This window comes from Protopterus annectens, chromosome 2.part0 (genome assembly GCF_019279795.1).
Source record: "Protopterus annectens isolate FY-2018-M chromosome 2.part0, PAN1.0, whole genome shotgun sequence".
In the NCBI taxonomy this organism is placed as follows: domain Eukaryota; kingdom Metazoa; phylum Chordata; order Ceratodontiformes; family Protopteridae; genus Protopterus; species Protopterus annectens.
In genome coordinates, this window is record NC_056728.1 from 934,708,689 (window position 1) to 934,735,236 (window position 26,548).

Genomic DNA, 26,548 nt, shown 5'->3' on the forward strand with positions numbered 1-26,548 from the left:
TGTTTGCCTTACAAGCACATGACAGACTCTTAGTAGAGCAACTGTGCACAGCAACTGAATTTCATTTCTTGGGTCCTAAAATGATTGATTGTACATATGAAGTTGCACAGTGGTTACGTTTTGAATTATGTGCTAGAGACAGGCAACAGTTAAGAATGATTAACTAAAATATCATGGAGCAGGCTAATTAAGTACATCAGGGAGATACAAGAAGGTCACTAAATACAGACTCTGGCTATGTCCATGTCTAAACCCTGACTAAACTATACAAAAATGAGACTGAGGTAGTCAAAAAATAGTCGTGCTCATATTGAAACCCCGACTAACCCAAAAACAAACCAACAAACTTTTTAAACCAAACTTAGCTCACAGATGTGATTACCCTTTTCTCCCTCTATAACTTACTATTTCTGCCCACACTAATTATAATCCTTCCAACCTAAACAACCTTCTCTTTCTTATCTTCCTTACTTTCTAACTGAAAATGCATATCTTACAGACACACCTCTCTTAAAAGATTGATTTCTCTGTATTTACTGCTTCAACAACAATGTTTTTTTTATTTCCTATCTATATGTAACCTATGTATGACTTTTGTCTTTGACCTATTGTTAACTTTCTAGAGATCATTGCAGCCTGCATTTTTTTTCTTTAATTTTTACTAAACTTTTGTAAATAGATGTATTGTTAAATTTTAAATATTTTGTAACCTACATTTTTATTGCTACTAAATCTTTAATATCATGGAGTTTTTCTCCCCGGGCCACCGCTGAAAATGGATATGTATCCAGTCGGACTTTCCAGTTTAACAAATGTAAAATAAATAAATAAAATAAAAGTATTACACAACAGTTTTCTTATGGTGAGCTCTGAATACATCTGTAGGTTTTAATAACTACTAGAAGACAAACATCAAAATCACACACACAAAACATACATTTTGTACATAATTGGCCGAAAAATATGTATTAGTGTATGTATTAGTAATATGCTTAGTGCATTTAAGGCTTGAAAAGGGTTAACACATTTATTCTACTTCACACTGCATAAAATCTGTACGAATTGCAGAAGCTTTCTAACCTTGTATTGTCAAGAAATATGCGCAGCTATTGCTTATGCTTTGGAAATTTACAGGAAAGCAGATAAGTTCTGCTTGTGTCAGGAAAATAATGAATAGATGTATTAATGTTATGAGACTTAGACAAGGAGTTCCGCTTGTGCTGTGAGAAAACACAGCTACAGAAGCTATAGAAAATCAGAACAAAGACTGCTTGAAAATATGAACTGCAATCAGCATTTGCTTGTGTCTAAGTTAGAAAAGTACCTTGAGATGTAACACATGTATTAGAACAACACAATAGAAGCTTGTAACGGGCTAAGGCCCACCAAGGCCAGGTTGTTTTTCTCAAAATGTTTTTCATTAATCCAGTCATGTCAGCCGAAAATCTGAGTAACATCTGCTGTAGAACAATACTGAAAGTTGTGTTTGATTACGTCAGCCATAGAAGGCAATGTCTTGTAGAACAGTATAAGAATAGCATACTTCCTGTTAGTAGCTAGGCAAAATCCTGTATTTGCATGTTTTTGTCTCCTTGCAGCAAGTTATTAAATATGCCTTATCTGAACCTTACGTGTATTGGTCTTTGAAGTTTTTTCCTTTGACAGATTGGTCGTTCGGAACGGAAACCCTCACTTCGACCCAGATCAGACAAGCTAGGTGGCTTGAAACCATATGGGGAAGAAACCACATCGGTTCTTCTTATTTGAAAAGCCCTCTGACTGAATTGTCGTACAAAAGAGGCCAGCCACTTTCTGATCTGCGACTGAAGGATGGGTTTTCACGAACCAGGTGATCAATCACGAAGGCTCAGGTAAGGGGAATCTACTTTTTTTCTGTTTTTAGATCAGGGACTAGATTTGTATTGTTTTTGTCAGGACTGTATTTTTACAGGTCAGGGACAGAAAAGATTACTGTCTTGTCATAGATCAGGGAAAACAGAGTAGGTAGGCAGTCACTCTGAAGAGACTATAACAAAATCCATGGTACCACGTTACAAATAAGAAGGGTTATGTAACGATTAAAGGGTTAGAACGAAATGGGTAATAATCGCACATAAAGACCCCAAAATCCGCCTTTAACCGAAGACGCGAAATACATGCAGTCACAGCGTGCTGATAATATTAAATACTATTCAAAATGGGTTAATAAGTATGAATTTGACGGTAAATTAGAAAAATCCTCTCTTGCTAAACTTGTCAAACAGCTTAAAACCAATTCCAGAGGTCGGGTAAAAAAGCAGCGCCAGTTAGGAATTCCTCAGGCACACAGGTGGATTGAGGGAGTAAACCAAAGGGAACAAAAGAATAATGATTCAAAAGCAATGTTTTTAATTAAGGAGGACAATAACTTAGTAACAGCATCCGCCCCTCTGCCTCCCTTACCAGAATATGAAGCACGTGAACAGGTTAGTCCACCCCCACGATATCCTGCTGTCACCGTAAATAGAGACACAACATAAGCAAAACTGTTTATTAGAGATCCCATCGAGACCAGGTCTCGAACACGGGCAGGTAACTCAAAAGGGGACATTGAGTTATATCAAATGGGTAGGAATTCACGATCTATGAGTGAAGAAGAAATATGGCCACTTATAGAAGTGCCTAATCCTCAGACAGGTCAAGAAGGTCAGGACCCACCTATTCTGGTATATAGACCCTGGACTCCAGAAGACATCCGGAAAGCCACGGAGGGAATTCCCCATCTAAAGGGTAATTTTAGAATGTTCTTAGAAGATTTACAAGGAATGAGGCTAAGTTATAATTTAAACGGAGAAGAGGTAGAAAAAGTAGTCAGACAAATTGTTGGACCAGATTGGCACATGATTAGTGGCAACTGGAATCCCCGTGATGCTGCGCTCAGGCCCCTCCCACATAGCAGCACAGAGCTAGACAACAGAGTGAAAGGTCTTACAGACCGAATCTCTGAGAAATGGAAGCCTAGGGCAGACTGGACTTGCATTAATCAATGCATCCAACAAGAAGGTGAAACTATTTGCCAGATTATTAGAATGTTTTAATAACCATTGTGGAATGCAGGTTCCTGAAGAGCAGACACAAGATTCCCCATATGAGCAGCAGTTAAAGAATGCATTTTTGAAAGGCAGTATTGCACCCATAAGCAGTTTTATTACAAAGCACATGGTAGATCATCGTACAAGCAGGTTACAGTCATTACTTGAATATGCTAGGCATGCCGAAAGGCACTTTAATAGCAAAAAGAAAAAGAAAGCCCAAGTATTTTCTGTAGAAGATGGAGCAGAAGTTTATGTAGTACAGTCCAGGAAGAAGGGCAAGAGAAATGCCCAGGGAAACAATTAATCTGAACAGCGATCAGAGGACTTTGAAGGGCGAAAGAAAAGGGGTGAATGTTTTAAATGCCGCAAAAAGGGACACTTGGCAAGGGATTGCAAGAAAAACAAGAGGGCACCCATGGAGGAAGACAAGGAGGGTGAGGACTGACTATATGATAGTCAAGAATCACTAGAAGGGGATAGCAGAGAAAGGACAAATGAGAATGTGATAGAGGGAGTAGAGTATGTGACAGAAGAAATAGAGGAAGTGCAGGAAGTTACAGACAATGAAGAGAATGAAATATTGGATTTAGCTTTATTGAGATTAGAGCTCTATTTAGCAGACACAAAACCAGAAGTTACACTCCTGGTAGAAGGGAGGGAATTCAAATTCTTGTGTGACTCAGGGGCGTCACGGACCCTGATACATCCCTCCAAACTGCCAGAAAATTCAGAGTCACCTGATTACATACTAGTGAAAGCAGCTAACGGACAGCTGTATCGGGAGCCCCTCTCCCATAAAATTGTGATAACTGATCCTGTTTCAGGATTGACCCAGAAAAGCAAAATTGTTGTTTATGCAAAATGCCCTGTAAACCTCTTGGGCAGAGACCTTATGCAGCTACTTGGTATAGCAGTAGTTCCGACTATGCAGGGTATGGAAGCACAGCGACAAATTGATACCTTTGCAGTGCAATCAGAGGGTGAAATGTTTTATTGGTACAGCCAGGACTGGGTTACGACTGGTCCAGGGGCAGTGACCGAAGAGTTGATGAACGTAGCCATCAGCAAGTTCCCCTCCCTTGACATTGATAAACAACATTTGTTGCACTGTACTCTGTATTATTGTAACATACCAGGACCTGATAAGGAATATAAGCAAGAACTGTTTAAAAATCGTGCAAACAGACTGATATTACGTAATCTGTACTGGGACATGAAAGGGAACAGTGTGGCCAGCTGTTCATTGCCCCAGGAGTTCATTGCACTCTATAAATCTAATCAATTACCACGTTAGCTTAACTAAGGACAAGAATGTAAAATGGGTAGACTTAGGAGAAAAAGTCACGAGATGGGAAAAGCAGACAGAGTTAGAACTGTCAGAACAGGGAATACAAATGCAGAAGTTGAATTGGATAACTCAGACCCACCCAGCCGTGCACTTGCAGTCTAGTAAGGACAGCTGATTAGCACTCCTATTAAAGGAGGAAGAGAATGCCTTACAGACTATACCAGAAACTCTTTGGTCAACAGGAAAGTCAGGTGTAGGACTTGTTCGTACAGCAGGACCAGTTACTATCATGCCAAAGTCAGCATTTAGACCACAGAAAAGACAGTATCCCTTAAGAAAAGATGCAGAGGTAGGAATTAAACCTATTATAGCAGCTTTACTTAAGAAAGGGGTGCTGGTAGAATCTCCTGACTCACCATGTAACACACCCTTATTTCCTGTTAAGAAAGTGAATGGAGAGTGGCATATGGTCCTAGATTTACAGGCTGTAAATGTCGCAGTAATACCAAGGGCACCTACGGTGCCAGACCCACACAATCTGCTGAATGATTTAAAACCTCAACAGAAATATTTTTCTGTGGTAGATATCAGCAATGCATTCTTTTCGATACCGATACACCCTGACAGCCAATATTTGTTTGCATTCACATTTCAGGGGAAAAGGTATACATATACGCGACTACCACAGGGATATTGTGAAAGTCCGACAATATTCTCACAAGAAATGGCAAGCAACTTGGCGGGATTTACCCCACCAAGAGGCAGTCAGATAGTCAGATTTTACTTTATGTTGATGATATCCTGCTGGTGGCCCCTACCCAGCAAGATTGCAAAGAAGATACCATAGCGCTATTACAATTTTAGCCACTGAAGGACATAAAGTAAACAAAAATAAACTGCAGCTTTGGAGAAAATAAGTTAAATACCTAGGATATGTAATATCCAAGGAGGGTAGGACATTAGACGAGGACAGAAAAATAGCGATTTTACAAGCACCAAAACCCACTACCAAGAAGGAAATGATGTCCTTCCTGGGTACAACTAATTTTTGCCAGAGCTGGATTCCAAACTACGCCTTGGAATCTGCACCGCTGACTAACCTGATATATAAAAAGCCTATGGCAGCACAGGATTTGTTACAATGGACACCAGTAGCAGAATCTGCTTTCTGCAAACTGAAACAGTTAATAGCGTCCTCATTATTTTTAGGATTACCAAACTATCATAAAAGTTTTTTCCAAACTGTAGATTGTAAGCAAGGTTATATGACATCAGTGTTAACACAGCAGCATGGGGACAAGCAACACCCTATTGCTTATTACTCATCACAACTAGACCCAGTGGCACAGTCTTTACCCCACTGTGTACAAGCAGTAGTTGCAGCTGCAATGGCAGTACAGGCTTCGGCCTCAGTAGTTTTGTTCCACCCTCTCACATTGAGAGTGCCTCATGCAGTCGCGATTATTTTACTGCAAGAGAAGGTAGCATATCTTTTCCCTGCTAGGCATCTTTCCTGCATGACTATATTGTTGAGCCAACCTCATATGACAATTGAACAATGCACGACTTTGAACCCTTCTACCTTGCTCCCAACCCCTGCAGATGGCACACCACACAGCTGCCTGCAGGTGATTGAGCAAAAGACACTGCCTAGAAAAGATCTCATGGATGTCCCCCTTGGATGATGCCGAGGTGACATACTACGTGGATGGCTCATGCAAAAGGGGTCCTGCAGGACAGAACCTAGTAGGATATGCAATAATTTCTGATACTGAGACTATAGAAGCGAAACCCTTACCACACAACTTATCTGCACAGGCAGCAGAATTGATTGCCTTGACACGAGCATGTACCTTAGCAAAGGGTAAAAGTGTGAACATTTTAACTGACAGCCAGTACGCTTTCTCTACTGTACATGTTTTTGCGCAACAGTGGAAAAATCGAGGAATGATAACATCCACTGGCAAACCAATCAATCATGCACAATTTATTTTAGATCTTTTAGAATCTACTCAGTTACCTCAGAAAGTAGCTATTTGTAAATGCACAGCTCATACCAAGCAACAGAATAGGATTTAAAAAGGTAATGCGAGAGCTGATACAGCTGCAAAGCAGGCAGCTTCAGAAGTATTTCTTTTGAATGAGGAATTACAACCCTCTGAGATTTTAGACTTAGAAATGTTAAAGACAATGCAGACACTGACTACACAGGCTGAAAAACAAAGATGGGTAAAACGAGGAGCAATTCTCGAAAAGGGGCTGTACATCTCTAAAGAGGGGAAACCGATATTACCATCTAATTTGTTTAGATATGCAGCTTTGTTGAGCCATGGGCAATGCCATGTCTCAACAGGGGGGATGGTACAGCTGGTGAACCGAGTGTTCACAACATATAGATTCTTAAATTACTCTAAAAAATTTTGTTTAATGTGCCACATTTGTAATAAACATCATGCACAAGGGGCGTTAAAGCCCAAGCAAGGGAGTTTCCCTACACCACTGTATCCATTTCATACTATCTGTATGGATTTCATAGAATTGAACAAATGTGAAAATAAGAAGTATTGTCTTGTCATTGTACATATGTTTTCCAGATGGGTGGAAGCCTTTCCGACTACAAATCCGGATGCGGCTACCGTAGCGAAAATCCTCGTTAAAGAAATCATCCCTAGATTCAGCATTCAGGAAAGGATCTACAGTGACAACGGTACACACTTTGTAAACCAAACCATACAACAGTTAAGTAAACATTTTGGTATTTCTTTAAAAAATCATTGTGCATATCACCCGCAATCTGCAGGGTTAGTAGAGAGGCATAATGGGATTTTAAAAAGTAAGCTAAGGAAGTTAATAGTAGAAACACAGAGAAATTGGGTGTACTGTCTACCCCTGGCACTGTTGAGCATGAAAACTGTTCCGAATGCAAAAGGATTGACTCCTTCTGAAAAACTATTTGGAAGGGCTTATTATATACCTCAGTGGAAACCTCTCATGCCCGCAGACCAGGAAGCTGACTGTACACTAGCAGAGTATATGAGAGATTTGTTGAATTCTAAACATCTGTTGCAGTCAAATTCTGTTTCAGATAAAGAACAAATCAGACCATCAGAAGTGGCAGTGGCACCAGGTACCTGGATCTGGGTGAAAACAATAAAGAAGAAGAATTGGGCGTCACCAAAGTGGGAAGGTCCATATCAAGTGCTTCTGTCAACACCCACTGCAGTCAAGATCGCAGAGCATGCCTCGTGGATCCACCTGACACACTGCAAACTAGTTAAGAACTTTGAACTGGACAAAAATCTTGTCACATGTCAAGAGCAAAAATGATAGAATCCAGAACAAACAGGAATGCAGAACAACCTTTTCCTCAGAAGTATTGCATAATCATCCTGTTAACTGCACTAGTGACAATAATCTTTTTGTTGTGGCCATTCCTTTTTCCAGCCACACAAACCGAACTGAATAAACGTGAAGCGTTACTCATAGACTGGCACCCAAACTTCAACACTTACCAGGCAATTAAATATGTGTATGCTGAGACTTTCAATGTTTCGAATTGCTGGATTTGCACAGCTTTACCGACAGCATATGGGGGATTATTAATGACTGCAGTCCTCCTAGGGGTCAACAAGACCTGGGAAAACTTGATTTATGATACCTCAACCAATATATCACAAGATAAAATAGCATTGTATTTGTCTGTTCCACAAAAGGGAACTATGTGTTTTTATAAAAATGATACTGTTCAGGTGGGTTGGAGCAATTGCAATGTGACTGTTCCTTATAAATGTTACACTAAAGCTAACAATGCAGGTTCTTATTGTAATACAAACTATGATTAATTTCTTGAATTGATGCACAAAACAATTGATGAAGTAAAACATAATTCTGTTCTTTATAAACAACTGTCTATAACTGATAGAAAAATGTTTCATGCAGGGCGAGTGTATATTCATAGCAAAGTTACTACTAAAGTAGAGGACTGTTATTTTGTGTGTGGCAGAAAGGCATACAAATGGTTACCTGAGAATTGGTCCGGCAGTTGTTTGGGCTACCTGGTTCCGGCCATACGACACACTGCAGTTTTACCTCAAGGAAAAATTCAGAATGTCTGAGAATTCATCAAGAAACCTGTCAAGAAACCTGAAAATCCAGTGGGACAAATCGATGCATGCTGGAAAAGCCATCAGTCTATGGGCGATAAACTGATGCATATGGACTTGAGTGACAGTGTTATATCGTGGGCAGGCATATCACCAGCATATGGAGCAGTGAAATAGATCTGGGAGCTGAGAAAACTGTCTAAACTTCTCGAAGTAATGAGCAATGCAACCTTTTCCGCTCTCGAATTGGTGACTGATGAACTGAATGCATTGAGAACTGTAGTGCTTCAAAACCGCATGGCTCTCGACTTCACCCTAATGGTGAGAGGCGGTACTTGCTGTTCATATATTCCTGACCATAAACACGAGATAGACAATCATCTTGAGGTAATTCAACAAGTGTCGGCCATGACCAAACCAGGACCAAACCCACTTACGGACTTTTTCCAGAAATGGTTTGGGGGGTGGGGTACCATCCTAATGAACATCCTGATTGCCATTTGTGTAGGAATGCTCCTATTGGGATTATGTGTTTGCTGTGGCATCCTCTGCATGAAAAGACTGATTAAAGACTTTATAGACATGTCAGTTTCTGAAACCTTATATCAAAGTGCTGAGTTTGAAGAACTATTGAAAAACTGAAATGTGTTCATAAGTTTAAACTGAATGACTCTCTTAACTGCAAATCCTGAGTAGGAAGAGGTTAGGAGAAGAAAAAACTGTTTATGCTTATTTTGAAAGCAGAATAAAAGTATTAAAAGGGGGGAAATGTCAGAAAAATATGTATTAGTGTATGTATTAGTAATATGCTTAGTGCATTTAAGGCTTGAAAAGGGTTAACACATTTATTCTACTTCACACTGCATAAAATCTGTACGAATTGCAGAAGCTTTCTAACCTTGTATTGTCAAGAAATATGCACAGCTTTTGCTTATGCTTTGGAAATTTACAGGAAAGCAGATAAGTTCTGCTTGTGTCAGGAAAATAATGAATAGATGTATTAATGTTATGAGACTTAGACAAGGAGTTCCGCTTGTGCTGTGAGAAAACACAGCTACAGAAGCTATAGATAATCAGAACAAAGACTGCTTGAAAATATGAACTGCAATCAGCATTTGCTTGTGTCTGTTAGAAAAGTACCTTGAAATGTAACACATGTATTAGAACTACACAATAGAAGCTTGTAACGGGCTAAGGCCCACCAAGGCCAGGTTGTTTTTCTCAAAATGTTTTTCATAAATCCAGTCATGTCAGCAGAAGATCTGCTGTAGAACAATACTGAAAGTTGTGTTTGATTACGTCAGCCATAGAAGGCAATGTCTTGTAGAACAGTATAAGAATAGCATACTTCCTGTTAGTAGCTAGGCAAAATCCTATATTTGCATGTTTTTGTCTCCTTGCAGGAAGTTATTAAATGTGCCTTGTGTGAACCTTATGTGTATTGGTCTTTGAAGTTTTTTCCTTTGACAATAATGTACTGTGTAAAATAAATTTTGAATTTCATCATTTCTTCTTTTAACAGCCTATTAGAAATAAAATTGCCACTTTGTTAACAACAGTAATAAAATGAATCCATTCAGTTCCCTTTCTAGTCACACTATTCATAGTACTTTCCAAATATTTTCAGTAGTTTGTTGAAAGGCATCCTTTTTTTCCAAATTGTTATAATAACACTATAAGATAATACAAAACTTCAAACTGAGTTGAATACCATTCTGAAGCATTTTCCTACCCTGTCTCTCTGGTAATTACTTGCAACACCTCATATCCATATCTGTGCTTCATAAACATTTCTGTGTTTCACATTCCAGAACCCTAAAGCTGTATTAAGTACAGTTGTGTTACTTGAACTTAGCATAACAGTAGATGTTCAAATGATGACTGCTGCAGTAGCCTTGGCAAAATGGGTTACATCCTGACAAGGATACAACAGCAAGCCAGCTTCCAAAGCTTCATGGAACCTTCCATGTGGCTGAACTGTCAAGCAACTTGAGCTGAACTGACTAAAAGACAACTTCAGGTGTGAAGCCATTCAGAGCTTTCAGAGGGAGGCTGCACCCTGAAAGGACAATGCTAGGAATGACAAAAATAAATGTCCATACCCTGGCATAAAAAACACACCAAAAACAAGGGGATGGAGGGGAGGGAAGGAAGGGAGCAGCTACTGCAGCAGTTATAATTCAAACATCTACTTTTATAGTAAGTTCAACTTGCACAATTGTATTGTTCTTCATATGATCAGTGCTGCAGCAGCCTTAGGGATGTGGGTAGACTACCACAGCTAACTATACTTTGGAGGAGAAGAAAGGAGAAGGCTTCAGGATCCCCTAGATAATGATCCTATCAAAGCTCAATCTAGACTTGAGAAGGACTACAGAGGACCAAGTAAAGGCATATATAACACTTCTAGAATGCAAAACTTTCCAAAAAGACACAGATGAAGCCAAGGCCCTGGCAGAGAGGGTTTTGACCCTGCCTAAAACAAATTTGTCATGGTGAGTATAACAAAAGATAACTGCCGTAGACAGCCATTTGGACATTGTCTGTTTTGACACAGGTTGTCCCTTCTTCCCACCATCACAAGAAATTAACAATTAATCAGAAGATCTGAAAGATTTAGTCCTGTCAAGATAGTACCTGAGTTGTTTGTGGACATCAAAGGTATGGAGTATCCTTTCTACCTCATTGTTATGTTCAGGAAAGAAAAATGGGAGATGGATAGTTAGGCTTAAAGTAAAATCAGATACTACTTTGGACACAAAAGAAGAATTAATTCTCAAGGAAACCCTGTCACTGTGGAAAATGAGGTAGGGTTAACTCACCAAAAGAGCTTGCAACTCTGATACTCTTCTTGCAGAGGTCACAGCAATCAGTAAAATTGTTTTCCATGTTAAAAAACCTAAAGTCAGCCATATTATCTGGTTTAAATGGAGCAAGTGTTAGCTTCTCCAACAGAAAATTAAGATCCCAAGGAGGGCTACCACTTTACTTGGAGGCCTCTTATGCAAACCCCCTTTCAAGAACCTTTTCACATGAGACTGCCTTGAAAGAGGAAGTTCCATGGGCAGACATGCTGAAATGGTCAATAAATGAATCTTGATAGAGGAATAAGAAAAGCCATAGGATAGTAACTCATACAAATATTGTAAATCCAGAGAAACACTAGGCCTGAATGGATGCTGGTCATGTTGTTGGCACCAAATGGAATACATTTTCTATATGTTAATACATGATTTTCTAGTAGCAGGTTTTCTTGCCTCCAGTACCTGCTGCATGTTCTCAAAAACAGGTCCTTAAAAGGAATTAAGACACTATCCTCCAGGCAGTCATTTGAAAATGATTGAAGCTGGAGTGTACCAAACAGCCCTGTTATTGTGTGACTAGATGTATTCTGTGAAGAAGTTTATGATAATTGCCTCTGGTGATTTACAAAATAAGGGAGAACCATAGTTTAGAAGGGAGAACCATGGTTTCCTGGGCTAGAAGGGAGTCACTGTAATAATCTTAAGGGATTCCTTCGAAATCTTTAGAAGTACCCTGGATATTAGTGGAAAAGCATACAGGAATATTCCTGTCCAAAGAAAAGAAAAGGCATCTGTCTTCCAGGTCTTTTTGCATAGAGTCCCGGAACAGAATTTTGCCAAGTGGTTGCTCAAACAGGAAGTAAAGAGGTCTGCTTGAGGAACTTCCCACAAATTAATCAGCTCTTGGAAGACCCCTTGATCTAGTTTCCATTTGTAAGGGTCTGTCCTGGTCCTGCTTAGCTTGTCTGTCACACAATATTTTGCTCCCATAGAATGTAGGATACCTGTAGAAAAAGACTGTGGTGTAATGCTATATCCCAACCTAACGTGGCTAGTCTGCAAAAGGGGTACCACCTTGTTCCCCCTAGCTTGCCGATATACCACATGACTGTGGTATTGTCTTCAACCACATTAAGAGGCTGTGGGGACCAAAGAAGGCTGAATGCCTTGATCAAGCATTGCCTTGATATTTATGTGCTTGTATTTATCCTTGATGACCCATACCCCCTTGCACTTGTATCCCTCTTAAAACTCCTCCCCAAGCAACATCTAAAGTGTCTATGGTAACTGACTGCTTTATAGAAGAAAGAGAGAAGAGGACACCTGAATTTAATGAAATCTGTTGTCTCCATCAAAAGTTTCTCTTCTGACAAACCTCAGTACTGGGAACTGAAAAGATAAAGGGTTTTGATGCTGGGGCCAAAGGGATTTCAGATACCATTGTATCCTTCTCCTGTGGAGTCTTGTCAGGGCTATCATGAGAAACACCATTATATTGGGCGACTTCAACTACCCAAACATAGACTGGGAGCATTACTCTAGCTCCAACACCCTAGCCCAAAGGTTCCTAGAATTTATAAACTCAAATGCTATGGAACAACTTGTTACCACTCCCACAAGAGGGGAAAACATACTGGACCTGATCATCACCAACATGGGGACACTATGCTCCAGACCAGAAGTGTATCCCTCACTGTTAAGATCAGACCATAAACTAATCTCACTGGATATTCACATCCCGACCCCACCCCCTGTCCAGAAAACCACAGTGAAAAACTTCTCTAAAGCAAATTTCACACGCCTCAAAACCAAGGCGAAATCCTTCAAAGCCCCCGGGCCTGTGGAAAATACAGCCCAGACCGCAGAATCCTTTATAAACACATTCTATGAACACCTTCAGGAATGCATGGATCATGCAATCCCAGATAAAACCAAGACCCAATCCTCCAAAGGCAGACGTCCTGTCTGGTGGACCCCAGCCATAAACAAACTATACAATAGAAGGGGAAAGCTACTACATGATAGAGCAAAATCCCAAAAAGGGAAGGCATCTCTGATCAGTATTAGCAAAAAACTACGGGCACTCATAAAATCGTCTAAGGCCAGCTTCGAGAGAAAAATTGCACAGGACACTAAGGATAATCACAAGGCTTTCTTTAGTTATGTTAGGAACCTGGGTGGGAATTCCCAGATATGCTCAGAATTAGTCCAAAATGACAAAAAATACACCGAGCCCACAGACATTGCCAACATCCTAGCTGACAGGTTCAGTGCAAACTTCTCCCCCCTCCACCAAAAGGGCAAATATCTATCCCAACAGAGTGCTGCCCCCCCTGACATCTCAGATGCTCAGGTAAGAGCCACCCTCTCCAAAGCATCCACAGCATCAATGGGACCAGATGGTGTCCCGGGCTGCGTCCTACATGAACTCCAAGAAGAGCTAAACCCAAACATAAAACTACTGTTCAATCTTAGCCTTACTACAGGATATGTACCCAAAGAGTGGCGTACAGCAACAGTGGTCCCTCTCCACAAAGGTGGTGCCTCAACGGATCCTGGAAACTATCGCCCCATAAGCCTGACTAGCTTGGTCTGCAAAGCTATGGAAAGGATCATCATGGACCTCATAAATAAAGATATTGGGGACCTACAGACACTGGATCCTACCCAGTCTGGCTTTGTTAAGGGCAGATCCTGCCTCTTAAACCTGGTCGATTTCTTTGAAACAGTCACCAAGGCCATTGACGAGGGGAAGGTGGTCCACACAGCCTACCTGGACCTCGCAAAAGCCTTCGATACAATACCCCACTCGGGCATTATAGATAAGCTCACCAGCTTAAATATAAACCCCTATGTCACTAGATGGGTTACAAACTGGCTCAAGGACAGAACCCACATGGGTAGAATTGCTGGAGCCATGTCAGACTCCAAACCAGTTACAAGTGGCGTCCCACAAGGCTCAGTCCTGGGACCTCTCTTGTCCGGTATATATTTCTCGGCGGTACAGGCCAACACAGAAGGACTGTGGCTGACCAAGTTCGCAGATGACTACAAACTGGGCGCCATAATCAACTCTCCAGCCGACACAAGCATCCTCCAAAAGGGCCTCATAGAAACAGACAACTGGTGCCAGAGCCATGGCCTCAAGCTAAACGCCAAAAAGTGTCTAGTCATCCCCTTTGGCAAAAACAAAGTGCCCACAAATTACCACATAGGTGGTAATCCATTAAGTACAGAAGAAGTCATTAGGGACCTGGGGATCCAAGTTGATAGCAATCTCTCATTTGACAACCACGTGGCCAAAGTGGTTAGAAAAACATTTTATATAGCCCACCTAATCATGAAGGGATTCACATCTAGATCAGGGAGGTCATCGCCTCTTTACTCATCCCTCATCAGGCCCATAATTGAGTACAATGCCCTTTGGGATGTACCTTACCAGACACCTGCAGCAACTGGAAAGACCCCAAAAGTACCTCGCCAAGAGGATCAAAGGGCTCAAACACATGCCATATGCTGCCCGGTTAAAGAAACTCCAGCTCTACTCAGTGGCATACCCCTGCTCAGAGGCGATCTGTGCCTGACGTATAAAGCCATGTCCAACCCGGAATTAATGGACATGCTGCACCTCAGAAAATCCAAATCCCATCGAGCTACGCGCTCGAGAGACTTGAACCTCAGCACTGAAATAAATAGGACATGCTGGAGGGACAGATTCATAACCCAGAGGCTCCCTTCACTCTGGAATAAAATCCCAGTCCAGGTTAGGCAGAGTCCCACATTGACTCTCTTCAAGAGGAATCTTGATGAGTGGATGGGAGATCGTAGGTTTACCCCGGCTATCACTGTTAGACAGAGGCACAGTATACTAACCTCAAAAAAAGGCATAGCAAAATTAATTTAAAATGGGTGGCGAAAGCCAAACACACTCTGGCTAGGCTTATAAATGCCCTAGGGCAGATAGCCTAGTATGAACCTATGAACCTAATCACAGATACCACGAGACTCAAAATCCTTAGGTATTCCTTCACAGTGACCAATGTCTGAGTGGAAAACCTTGGATATAGATCTAAATTAAGCTCTAGTTTCTCTTGTGAAAGAAAAGCTCTTTGAACTGAAATGAGTAATTGACATCCCAGGAATACAATCCTGTGTGAGGGAGTCAATAAGACTTTAGAATGCGCAGCTTGTGCAAAAGATCTCTCACACTAGAGAGAGAGATTACTGATATTTTGAAAAGGAGACTGAAAAGATAAGCAAGTGTCTAAATATGGAAAATGTGGATACCCTGTATCCTGCAATGAGCTATAACTGGAGCTGGACACTTTTGAATATCCACTGCACCAAGAGTGTTCACAAAGGGTAAGGCAGAGAACTGATAATATGAAACAGACACACAAAAGCTTAAGAAATGCCTGAAGTCTGGATGAATAGGGGTGTGATGATAAACATCTTTTAAGTCTAGTGTTACCAGGAAACTTAAAAAGGAAGAAGAGGGAACAGGTTGTGAAGTGACATCATTTTGAATTTGGGCACTATTACAAACAGGTTTAGGAAATAAAGGTCCAGAAATGGTCTCCAAGCATTTTCTTTACTTCCTTGGCCCTAGGAACATAACTGAATAAATCCCCTTCCCCACCTAGGAAGGGACAACTGGTTCTATCACTCCTTGGGACAGCATGTGCTAAGGAACAGGTGGACACAAAACAGTCTGAGCTGCAGGATGAGGAATGACCCCCTGGAAAGAAGGAATTTCCGCCCATTGCTAGCTGCAACTGATGAATGACTTTCATAACCCACTTGTCTGAAGCTACCTGTTGCCAAAAAGAAGAACAGAGATTCAGTCTTTCTGGAAAAGAAAATGGCACAGGGTTGCAGGGGGTCACAAGGTCTCATGAGCAGTTATTTAAATTTGTTGGACTGTCATCGGTTTTTGGGAGGTTTGAGACTCTTTTTGGAACCCCTCTTGCCACTTCTTAAACATCTACTTACCTGAAATCTATTATGACTGTTTACTCTGATTTTTGTCAAAAAAGGATAAGGAGAAAGAAACTCCTTTGCACAATTTGGAAAAAAAGAGCTGAAAAGATATTTCCCTGGATCAGCTTGCCTCTTACATCAAACATTTTGATCACCTCTACCAGCAGAGGGATTAAATACTAAATGTCTATCCAAGGGAGAATTAAAATTTTCATTTTTATCATCATCTGGGAGGTTCAGAGAATGCAGCAAGCAAGCCTCCTTAAAACAGTGCCAGTAGCCATAGCCCTGAAAGAAGTATCAACAAAGCCATACGCACACACTGCAAACAATGAGTGCAATAGAAGAAACTAAGTTATTTAAAGCAGATGTTTCTTCATAAGAAAAACTGTAGATAATACATTTATCCTAATTTCATATGTCAGAACAAATGTTAACATGTGAGCCTGATAATGTAAAACTCTGAAAGTCAAAGTTGCAGAAGTATACCCCTTTTCCCCATACCTAACAATAATTTCCCGATCCTCATTAGAAAGAGCAGGACTGGAATTAACTAGGTGTTTAAGAGCAGTGGAGTTTGCAAAGGCTATAGCTGCTGGATCAGGTTTGGCTTTTTAGGTACAGCTGGCTGACTATCAGGAAAATTGTAGGCAGTAGATACACATCCTCTGAAGCCGACTGGACAGGATGAATGGGTGTAGCGCATACTATCCGTGGGACAAAGAAACCTCTCTGATCTCATACTGAAAATGCTGGGACATTTTAGCAATAATCTCAGAGAAAGAAAAACCCGCAGAGGGAGAACCAGAAATTGAGCTCCCCTCTGAGTGAGAAACCTGAGGACAAAACCCTGAATCCATAACTGCATCTTCTTGTCCAGATTTAAAATTTTAAATCTTTTCAAGAAAAGTGGTAAACCCTCTTTCTTTTACCAGAAACTACTCTACAAAAAGGATCAATGGTCTAAATTAAAGCTTCATCCAGTGCAAGTAAACTACTACTATCCAGTGAAATGTGAGGATAAGTAGATACATGCTTGGTTTTCTAATTCTTTTTGACAGGAAAAAAAATGGGTCAAGCTGGTGCTTCCCCAGTGATGGGCACAGTATTCTGACATAACAGGGAAGCCTTCCTTTTTCCTTCTCCCGGGACCAACAAGGATGCCTTTTCCTTTCCCACTGAGGGGATTCCGACAGCTGCAGAGGATGTGGCAAACCCCCAGTCTATAGTGGCTGAAGGTGCTACACCAAGTGGATCCAGGGTAAAAGAGTGCATGAGGTACAACAAATGGCCACAACAGAGGCAAATTGCTACCTTGTTGTGGTGTCAAAGGCTGTTTGCTTAACTTTTTCTTTTTTTTACCTGGAAGAAGGACTAACTATGGGACCGTAAATCTGTTCCATGGTCAAGCTGAAAATGGTACTTTTTTTCCAGTGAAGACAAGCAGCAAATGCTGGTAAAACTAAATTTACTTTTTTGAGAGGTAAAAAGTATTTTCTAACACTACGGCAGCCCTACAACCAAAAAAAAAACACAATTTCTCCAGAGAAAATATGTCATCAGTTAGATTACACTGCTTTTCAATTAATAGAATAAATGAGTGCTCTGTTTAAAAGTATGTTACAGTCTCAAGACAGTCCATTAAAACACAACACTCATAGCTTTAAAATAGTTTTCCTGAAAAGAAAAGTAATAAGCCATCAGTAAATGTAAGAAAAGGGGAAGCTTTTATCCCCCAAAGGGGACTCATCTGCCCAGCAAAGGAAAGCACAAGTCAACCTTTGATCCACAAAAGCCTCAGAGAAGTGATAGGAAAGTTCTGAAGGGCTTTGCACCCAAATTTGCCTTTTAGTCGGCTCGCTTTGAAATGCTTCACAGTTTGGATGCAAAGAAGGTGCCCTGAAGCTTTGGAAGTAGGCTAGCTGTTATATCCTTGTCAGAATACAAAACAAATGTTAGGTTTACTGCAGCAGTGATCAATATATAGAATATCTTCAGATTCAGTATTACTTGGCTACCTGTTATATGAAGGGTAGTTGCTATGCAGTACAGCATCTGTGTCTAAATTATAACAATAATGAAATACCTTATATGTAAGGCAAACACGACTATACTGGGTCAAAGGTCATCCAGGAAGGCAGGACTGAAATAGCCCAATGGGATTAGTGTTCTATCCATGTTAACAAATGTAAAATAAAAACATTTTCTATCATTTCTTTCAACTGTAGACTGTGCTAGATTTTATGCTTATATTTGTCAGTCTTTTCCTTTATTTATTTGTTTATGTATTCATTCGTTTATTTACTGGGATAGTCTGAAAGGGTTAGTAAAAAAAGCCATTTTCAGCAGAGACAAGGGAGACAAGTTACACTCATCAATATGAAAAAGAGAAAGTAGACAAGACAAAAAAGTTACAATAAATTCCTAGTAGTTTGACACAATACAGAGATAGCTTATAAATGAACAGTAGCAAAGTTAGGAAGTAATCCTATAGATTTGCAATTGCATTGGTCATTTTTTCACAATTACATTTACAAACCAGATTCATGGTAGATCAGTTTTAAAAATCAGTCATATTCATATACAGTTGCAGAGTACTGTTAGAGGCAATCAGAGACAGTAGTTGGAATGCAGCACTGGGCATTAATAGGGTAGTGTACACGAATTCTCAGGTAACAACAGATAGATTATGCACAGAGCAGGCAAAGACAAGAGTCTAGGTCTAGAGAACATAAAATGGATTTGGGACAGAGAAAGCAATGAAAGTAACATGGGAACGATTACTAGTAGAGCTGGAGAGGAGAGAGAAGGAGGAATCAAATGCAGTAGGCAGGAAGCATTCTGCATGTGTAGTATCAGTAAAATCAGTGAAAGGCAACGAAGAAATAGAAGCAACAGAATGGAGGAAGACCTGGCCTAAGTTCATTTTAAAGTTTTATAAAATAATGTGTGAGTATGGGGGCTGTCTAGAAAAATGCAAAGTTAGCTTGGTGTGGAACAAGACCAGAGCCATGTATCCAGTAAGCGTTACTTGAGTTTAATTTTCAAAAGGCTGTTACAGTTATTTTGTCTAAATACTACGGGCAATGAGTTCCATAGTCTAGATACATAGGATGAGTCACAGCTGAATTATTGCATGGGGTTATGTGGAGGAGTAGTTTGTTAGTGGTGTGAAACTGTCTATTTGGGGTGTGACACTGAAAAATGTTGCTTAGGACTGGGCTTTGCTCAGGTTTGTTGATGAGTTTGTGTGTGGTTAGTAGCTATGTGAGGGATTTGTAGTGGGATAGTTCTAGTTTTTGTTAAGAGGAGGACAGCCATGAGCCTTATAAGGTAAGTTAGTGTCAAATTCTGCAACTTTGTTATGACATTGCACAAGCTTATTAGAGTGAGGAGTTTTATCCAAAATCATAGAATGGTGGAATTATCCACCTCTATAAAAGAAAGCTCAGGCAGGATGCTAGGGTGCTGAATGGAGCCGATGATTCAGCTACTCGGTTCTACACTTCATAGGCAAGCTAACAGGATTTTAATGTGACTCAATGGCATGCAGTTTGTGCCTGTATGTGGACCACATTAAATTGGAGGAGCACATTTTAAGCTACAAATCCTTTCCAAAAGGTAGAACGTCATACTATACCTTCTAATAAGTTGATTCATAATCTTTTGCTAGCAACCTCTCTGTCAATCCTTTTTCAGAAACTGGCCTGTTCTTAAATAAATTAAAATATTTGCAAGATTGCAATGCATCACATACATCCATTGTTACCACTGAAAAAATTATTCATGATCAAAGCTGTTATTTGTATAAGCAATATGCTGATGCAATAGCTTAATTACTGCACCTGAGATAAAAAAAACTCTATCGAATTACTGGATCACCTTAATTTAGGCCTTTTTTATATCTCAAACCTACCAAAATCATTAATTTCCAAAGTCATAGTCCTAACTGTAGATTTCAGATCAGTTGTTACTGGTAAACAGTTACGCAGGCAGATGTGACTTCACAAGAAAAAAAACGATGAGTGAATTGTTTTAAAAATATAATATAGTTTAGCAGTTAGTACAGAAGATTAAGTCATATCTGTATGAAATGTTAATGAGTTGCTTCCTGTAGGGAAGGGTTTGAATCTATTGGTCCCAATTTCACTTCAGTGTGGCAGTGAGCAAACTATGTAACTAAAACAGTGTTTCATGGTCAAGTCTGAAAATGATTTATTTGGATCAGTGCTCTGTCCTGGTTAGCAAATACAAATAAGCAATTCAAAAACAGACAAATAAATAATCAAATAGCAAACTACATCTTACTGTTCAAGAAAATGTAATCATCTTTATCGGCCAGCAACTTATCACCTATTACCTGAATAACTACTCCCATTATCACATTTAATGAATAGAGATTGAAAGCTACCAGAAATAGCACAAGACACTTATACTTACTGTGACAAGCCCTCTTTATCTTTACTCCGGGGCAGTAACTAAGGAGTCTCAGTCCTCATCAGTGTCTCTGGCATTGGAGTGTCACTAAAAGCAGGGATTGAAATACAAGGTTCCCATAAGAGTACACCAGGAAGAGGTTCCAGACCTGAGACTGGACTATATGCTTCACTCCAGGTCCCCAAATGAGTCTCCACACTAACCACTGCAGGGCACTGTGTCTCAGTTCTAGGTATCTGACACACTTGCTCTTAAATGTCTGATATTCACACATCCTTACACTCTTGGGAAAGACTAACAGAGGTTTACCTGCTGTGTTTCTTTACCCAAATTGCAAGATAATGGCTGCCACTAGTCAAATACCACAATACCCTTGAAAAGGAGTGTTCAATTATATTGGGTAAAACAGATATTGAAACAAATGGTAGCATGTATCCCAAGGAGCTTTTTGGAGTGGCCCTGGTGTTATTACAATAAGCATAAACATTCTAAAGTTATTAAAATATTCACTAAACAATCAGCCACAGTGAGAGGTAGTAAAACATATAATAATAAATAAAAGGACTTAAAACATGTAAATACTGAGTAACTGATTCCAGTAAACAACAGAGTTTCACACATACAGGAAATATGAAAATAATACTGTAGGACAGATCTCACATTGATTTTAGAAATCCTCTAACTAACAAACAGTAATTCCCTGACTATCTGAAGATTAACTGTCCAGATCTAATCTAAATAACTCAGCAAGGCAAGATTATACTCTTAGTTCTGCAAGGCAAGATGAGGAATTATGTCCACACTTCAGGCTGTTGTCTGTCCTCAGTGACTGGAGCAACTACTCTGGAAACAACTACTACTGCTGAACAGCTCTGGAAAAACACAACTGAACAACTCACACAGAACCTGCTTTTATAACAGAATTTTTAAAAGTAACAGGAAGCTGCTATGAGAATTCTATTCTCTCATATCAGACTTTGAAAAGTAAACAAACAGCTGCAGTGAAGATTCTATTCTTCCAGTTCTGTCACACAATGACATCACATCTAGGTCAGCTGACTCTGGCATAACATGCACTCAGAATTCTCTTTAAAAAAACATGTACATTTGGTCAGTCAGAAGAACACGGACATTCAAACATCTTACATAAATCAGAGTGATAATCAAAAGACTTAAACTTATTTTCAAAATTATAGCTAGTCATGCTGACATATGTAACACAGGGTAACTTATAATTATTTACAAAACTTCAGCCAGTCATGCTAGCACAGATAACAATATCTAATATCCTCACACTTACTGCTAGACATCATACAGAATTCGGACTGGGGTCCAAATGAAGACATGATAAGTCAACAAGGAAAGGAGAGTAGTATTACTGAAACTGAATTTATCCTCAAGTCTTGGTGAGTACCTTCACAAGGTGGACCCTGTTTTTCACAAAATCTCACCAAGATGACACTGATATATAAATTGTATTTGTATAGCATATATCATGGAGAGAAGTAGGTAACAAATTAAAAAAATATAGTTAGGTGCACAAGACCCAGGATAAAAAAGTGTCCAATCATGGAAGGTACTCTGGTGCCAGGAGTGGAAAAGATGATAGTGTAGAATCATCAAAATATGAAAACATGTATACAATGGGGCCAGGCCAGGCCCAGGGGAAGGATGCCCCCCCCCTCATTGTAGAAGGAAGTAGCAGTTCACAAAAATCACAAAAACTGATAAGCCAAAGAAGAGCCATAAAGATGGTAAAGTGGACTATTGAGGATAAGAAAGAAATTATGTATTGTTACTATTATGCAAAAAGCCCAGAATTTTCAGACACGAGATATACAAAATGATCAAGAGAAAAATTAGATGAAAGAAAAATATTTCCACAAGAAAAACTGTCAGAAGCTTCAAATAAAAATTTATATTCATTAATACAACAGACGTGTGAAAAACAGTATATAGATAAAGAAACATTGATCTCTTTGGAAAAAGAAGCATCTGAGGAAGTGCAAAAATATAAACAACAAAACCTAGAGATGTATGAAATGTATAAAAAAATATATGGACATGGGAAAGAAAGCTTTGACATGGTGCAATGTTTATGCAAAGGAGAAAGCCAAATGGATTAATATAAAGAAGGTAGCCCCAAAGATATTTGAAGACGAATACAGGCAAAGGCATCCGGATATGGAAAATTTCACAATAAAGAAAATAATATTACAAAGAGGAAATGTAGAAAAGAAGATTAGTAAAGCAGAAGTTAAAAAAATAAAAGTTGAAGTTATGGAGTGCCTGCGAAGTGAAGGATTTGATGTAGAAGGTCTAACACAGGTTACATCACAGGAAGATGGAGCGAGTCCCCAAATTAAGGAGAATGAAAAAGATCAGGAGACATCTGAAGAAAAAATATCAACATGGGAAAGAAAAAGAGATTTAAAATGGTGTAATATTTATGCAAAGGAGAAAGCAAAACTAACCAATACAAAAAGAGCAGCAGCAAAGATATTTGAAGAATATGGAAAACTTTACAGGACAAAGAGGAAAAGTAGAAAAGGAGATTAGTAATGGAGAAGTTAAAGAAATAGAAACTGAGGTTATGTAGTACCTGTGAAATGAAAGATTCAGTGTAGAAAATCTAATTCAGAAAGCACCACAAAAGGATAGAGCAATGTATATTCAAATTAAGGGGAAGCCAGTGAAACAAGAAGCAATTGGTCAGGTGCCATATGAAGATATTTTGGAGCGTTCCACAGAAACCAGTATAAACATTTACTTGAAGCTGGACAGCAAGGGAAGGAACAGAAAACTGTGGAAACTCTGACACTGTCATTGTTGAGGAGTGATAGGCCAGTAAATCCCATATGATGGAGCAACGGATGGCACAAAATGAAATTGAAAAGAATGTGCCACAGGGAGATGCTATAGAACTTCATATAGAATGCCTGCAGGAAATGGAAAATTAAAAAGTATGTCCTCAGTTTAGAAGAAAATGAGCTAACAGACCAGTTGCTTGATTTAATAGAGGTAGACAGACAAATTAAGATCAATGAAAGAAATAGACCGCAGAAGGTCAATAAAACCCAAAAAGTCAGAAGTTTGATAAAACACATGAACACAGTAATTAGGACTGTCCATAGAGATCCATGTGATATAACAGAAGTAAACAGGATATATTACTGTGCAGCTAAATTAATAGTTGATAAAGTTCTACCACAAGATCACAGGGTATTGAGGGAAAGGAAAGGGAGAAATTGAATACCATCATGGAAATATCTAATAGAGAAAACTATAAAGCAATTAAAACAAGAAGTGTCACTGTTAGAAGAGTATAGGAGAACACAAAGAAAGATTGGCATAATACAAGCAATGCGCAGTATTAGAACAGACCAGGATCTATCATGCACTATCACAAATAACAAGCTAAAAATCTCAGTACAGGTGGAAAAACGTAGAAGATACACAGATAAATATAAATGAAAAGTAGAAAATAAGAAATTTATTGATGACTCAAAGGTTTACAGAGAACTGAGAAACAAGGTAAAAGGAATTGAAAGACCACCAAAATGTTTGAAGATCCTGTGGAACATAACAAAGATGCTAAATGGATAGAAGAAGTAAAAGAAAGAATAAGAAGTTTAAAGTTACAGGATATGAAATGGGATGAAGTAACAGCCAGAGAGATTGAAACAAAGTTAAGAAAAGCCTCAAATAGGAAAACCCCAGGCCCAGCAAAAGTACCTAACTTCTGGTTAAAAGTATTAACATCTTTGCACAAAGATTTGGCTATGAGTGAGAACCTTTTATATGTGCACCCTGAACAGACACCAACCTGGCTAACAACAGGAAAAACACTGCTCCAAAGAGTGAACCTACAAGCTAACCTAAAAGCTATAAACCAATAACTTGCCTTCTAACGATGTATAAACTATACATGGGAATTGATGCTGACAGGGTGTATAGTCATTTAGAAGAAAACTCAATTATGGCAGTAGAACAAATAAAAGAAAGATGTGGAACAAAGAATCATTTGTTGTTAAATAAAGTCATAGGGGAGAACTGTAAAATGGGGGAAGAATCTGAGTATGGCATGGGCTGGCTACAAAAAAATAATTTGATAGTATACCACATTCATGGATAAAAGAGTGCTTAAAAATTTATGAGATACACCCTACACTGATTGACTACATTACAGTGATCATGAAATAGTGGCAGACCACTTTGCAATTAAGCCATGATAAAGGACAAATTATTATCCCAGGGATAAAAATTCCAGGGCGACTCTCTGTCACCGCTGCTATTCTGCTTTGCCCATAACCCATTAAGCTGTCTACTTAACACCTTAGGCTATTGCTATAATTTGGCTCCTAGAAAACAACAAAGGGTAAAAACTTTTCATCTTCTGTTTGTCAATGATTTAAAACTGTAAAGCTCATCAGATAAGGAACTGAAAGTAAAACTGTAAGTTGTCAAAACTTTTTCAGATGACATAAGAATGTCATTTGGTCTTGATAAATGTGTAAAAACAACCTCTAAAGCAGGAAAGCTGCAGCACCACGAAACATCAGTTTGGGAAAAGAATGTGATGTAAAAGAATTTGAGCAACAAGGTGTATATAAATATTTGGGAATTGATGAAGGATCAACAATAAAACATGAGTGAATGCGAATAAAATTTAGTAAGGAATACTTTAGAACACTTAAATTAAATTAATCCTGAAAACAGCGTTGACATCTAGGTACAAAATCCAAGCTAGAAACCAATTTTGCTCCTCCTGTCCTAACTTACAATTTTGGAGTAACTGACTGGCCCCAAAGTGTGTTGGAAACATTAGATAGGAAAACATGAAGGATGCTTCATGCTCATCAAATGATTTACAAAAATCAGTGCCTACCAAGATTATATATTCCCGGTTCCAAAGTTTTGAAAAGTTTTGAAACATGATGAGAATAAATCTAAAATGACTTCTGTGCTTAACCTAGCTGAAGCATATTGGCATCAAGCAGGAATGGAAATCAAACCAGAAGAAGATACAAATCAGGCAGCAACTGAATGTGCCAAAAAACAAAAGAAAGAATATAAGGTGAAGGACCAGATGAAAAAGCAAGAAATGTGGAAAATGCATAAATATAGTTGCAAGTATAGAAAACTTCTGGAAGAACCTCATGTTGATCAGGAATGAACGTAGGAATAGTTAAGGAGAGGTGAATTCAAACCAAGAGATGAAAAGTTAATATTGGTAGCACAAGAAAGTGGGGTACATACACCTTGGTTTGCAAAGTCCACTGAACATGTAGGAGAAACAGACAAATGTAGGTTTTGTAAAACTGAATTGGAAACAGTCGCACACCTTGTTGCTAGTTGTGACATACTAATGGCAGAAGTACTGTATACTAAAAGGCATAAAAATGTGTAAGATTGTTGCAGTGTGAATTGTGCAAACATTATGGTACTGAAGTGGCTGAAAAACACTGAAACATGTGCCACAAAGCATCATAAAAAATGATAAAGTTTACATCACATGGGATCATGCATTACCAACAGTTCAAAAGACAAACGCTAAAAAACCATATATAGTGGTCTATGAAAAGAAGACAAATGTAGCATTGATCATTGAAATAGCCACCATACCCCTCAAATGTACCTCATTACGAGGAACGTACCTCATTTGGGGTCTTAAAAAGTTCATGTTCCTCGAAGTTCCACAAAGTTCCATATTGAAAGCGTCTGTAACACATTCAGTGTTGGAAATTTTTTAAGTGAAATCCACGGAAAGAGAAATAAATCATATTAATTTATTAAAAGATCTTTATACGTAAAACCAGCATAGTTTAACCATCCTATGACCTTCCTAGCTGAAGTTGCTAG

The 26,548-nt window shown here is 39.1% G+C and overlaps 1 protein-coding gene across 7 annotated transcripts in view; it reads right to left on the reverse strand.

Annotated features, from left to right (window-relative positions):
* LOC122793310 (protein RUFY3-like) overlaps positions 1-26,548 on the reverse strand; it is a 1,534,975-nt gene that overhangs the window by 718,385 nt on the left and 790,042 nt on the right. The gene's annotated exons all lie outside the window — the stretch shown is intronic.